Source organism: Mustela lutreola, chromosome 3 (genome assembly GCF_030435805.1).
Source record: "Mustela lutreola isolate mMusLut2 chromosome 3, mMusLut2.pri, whole genome shotgun sequence".
Lineage (NCBI taxonomy): Eukaryota > Metazoa > Chordata > Mammalia > Carnivora > Mustelidae > Mustela > Mustela lutreola.
The window spans coordinates 36,821,838-36,824,666 of record NC_081292.1 but is presented as its reverse complement, the minus strand read 5'-3'; the positions used below and the strand labels follow the sequence as shown (position 1 = coordinate 36,824,666).

At 39.4% G+C, this 2,829-nt stretch overlaps 1 pseudogene; it reads right to left on the bottom strand.

The window, feature by feature from the left end:
• Window positions 1-1,855: 1,855 nt before the first annotated feature.
• On the bottom strand, window positions 1,856-2,486 carry LOC131827818 (large ribosomal subunit protein eL20-like; annotated as a pseudogene).
• Window positions 2,487-2,829: the final 343 nt, after the last annotated feature.

The window sequence follows — 2,829 nt, the reverse complement described above, 5'->3', positions numbered from 1 at the left end:
ATGTATGCTAGCCAGGAAACTCATCAGCAATTACCAAAAAAACCAATTCTGTGTCTAGTATGCTTCCAATTTTAAAAATCCCATCTACCTTTGCCAGGGGAATCCCATCAGAAATGTGTTAGAAGACACATTTAAACAGTTATTTCCTGGCAAATGTGGTCAGAATCCAAAATGAGTAATTATAAGTCTGTGTGATATAAAAAGGTGGACAAGAGATGACATGTAGTACCTTGAATACATCAACTGATATTTGGGGCTTGAAGGAAGAATTTGTTACCTTGCTGAAATTCATACTCGGGAGTTTTAAAACAAAAAAACAAAAAACCATCACAACTTTGGAGCTAAAATGACTGTGCCAGGCCAACATTCCTATCAGTGATCAAAGAGAGTAAGATTTTAAAATAGTTGAGTAAGTAAGCAAGGGAGAAAAACATCTGAAGTCTCAGGGTTAGTGTTATGTATTCAATTTCAATTTGTTTCTAGGGGTTTTATATCCTGTGATAAAATCAAAACTTTTAAACAATGTATCTCAAGGACATGAAAGGAAAACTGAATAATTACTACAGCGCTGTCATTATGAGATGGTTTTGTTTAAATAAAGATTCCCACATGCTAAAATTGTATTGCAATTTATTTTTACCGAGAAGAGGAGGGTGCCCAATTCAGATTTTGTACAATGCTGGTTCCGTACATCACCGGAGCTCTTTTAAACGATCTCTGCATTTCAGTTGAATAGAAGAGAAATAATTTGGGAGCAAGCATTCGAGGACTTAGCAATAATACTTGAGACATTCTATTTTCAGAAGTACAAATCTGCAGCACCATCAAATTCAAGGATGGGTGACTCAAATAGATGGTCAATCACCAAGAGGTATTTCTTTTGTTTCCACCTTAGTATTTTACTGATTTCTAGACCCAGTAGAAAAGAAAGTATAGAGGTTTTTTTTCTTCTTTAAAATGAACAATGGATTCTCCTGAAATACTACATTTGGAAGACTTATGTAGGAAGTCTGAAGGAGAAAGTTCCTTTCCTTCTCTTCTCCTTCCAAAGCCCACTCCCATCTCACTCTGATCTAACGATGAGCACTGTTTTAATTTGGCTTCTAATATACCTTTGCACTGATTTTTCACAAGTGAAGAATTTCCAGCCTGAGAAACAGAATATATGAATATATGTATTTTCATAATGTCATAAAAATTTTAAAACAAATGAAATAGAAAGAACCTTATAAAATGACATTTCAGTAAGAGGTGATAAGAAAATTAACTCAAAAGCTTCATCTTTTAAATAGAAAATCCTAAAAAAGAAAGTATGTTTGCTATCAAAGACAGAAAACTTCAAACTAAAGAGTCTTAGCAAAGGGTTTGATTTTTGGGTCTTCCAAAGAAGAAAAACACACAGTCATTCTCGATTCTGATTTCCTATATAGCATCTGCTAATTTGTCCCTCTTTGACCTGACCAGTTCCATGGTCTCTGATTCTGGTCAAACCGTGTCACCTCTATGCCCTTTCTTTTCAGTAACTACCCTCTGGACAAGATGCTTGTACCCGGGAATTTGGTTCTACTTTTCTGCCCCCAGCAGCTTCAAATCTCTAGCCTGTCGCCTGCATCCCCAAGCCCGGTATTTACCAGATCTTGGCTCAATCCTATAGCACAGAAGTTAGAACATAACTAACCATTGGATTATCCAATCTTTGTTAGCAACCCCAATACTGCAGAAATATCTGCAGATGTTTATGATGGTGAATTTGTGAGTATTATACATGCATATCCAAATGTTTATACACTTTGACACAGAAAAAAATTAGGATAGCTTATAATTTTAAAAATATTTTATTTTATTTTATTTTTTTCTAATACCCTGGTTTTCCCACGGGGTTTATTTGGGCCGACCTGGGGACAGGGAGGCTCTGCATCCAAAAGAAAGTGTTGGGCCTCTTGGGGGTGAAGCGTGGCTTGTGCTGGTCATGCAGGACCCAGCGAAGCAGCAGGATCTTGATCGTGGGGAGTCCTGGAACTATCTGATGGCCATTTGGCGGCACTTGCTGGCTGTAGTCTCCTTCATCTTTGTGATCTGGATAGAGTGGGCCTGGTGCGGTGCCAGTGCCCACAACTCACAGCAAAGGATGACAGTGCCTGCCATGTTCAGCTCCTGGCCAGTGATGTGGGAGACCCTGTGGGAGTCATAGCACAGCCGGATGCCAGCACTCTTTACCCACAAGGGCGATTTCTCCAACACCTGTCCACAGTTAACAATTTCCCCTGAAGACTTCATCTTCTTCAGCTGAGATGAAAAGTGCCAGAAGCAGAACTCGGTGACCACATGATTAGGTGCAAAGATTCACACCCAGTAGAGGGGCAGAGTGCGACATTCGGGGTGGGCAGGCAGCTCCCCACCACCTTGTACTCTTGAAGTGTGACCCAGACCTTCAGGGCCTTCTCTCTGCTCTCCCTGCCACCCCAGAAAGGACTAGAATAGCTCATAATTTTAACAGACACGACATGTAAATCATGTCTTTGATTTCCTTTCTTCTTTCCTCCCTTTTTTGTTCATTTGATTAACATACCAGGTGACCGATGTCCATTGACAACTGAATGGCTAAAGAAGATGTGGCATTTATATACAATAGGATATTCCGTGGCCATCCAAAAGAATGAAATTTTGCCATTTGCAATGATACATGGATGAGACTAGGGTGGATTATGCTAAGTGAAATAAGTCAGAGAGAGACAAATATCATATGATTTCCTTCATGTGGAATTTAAGAAACAAAACTGATGAACATAGGGAACGGGAAGGAAAAATAAAACAAGATGGAGAGGGAGA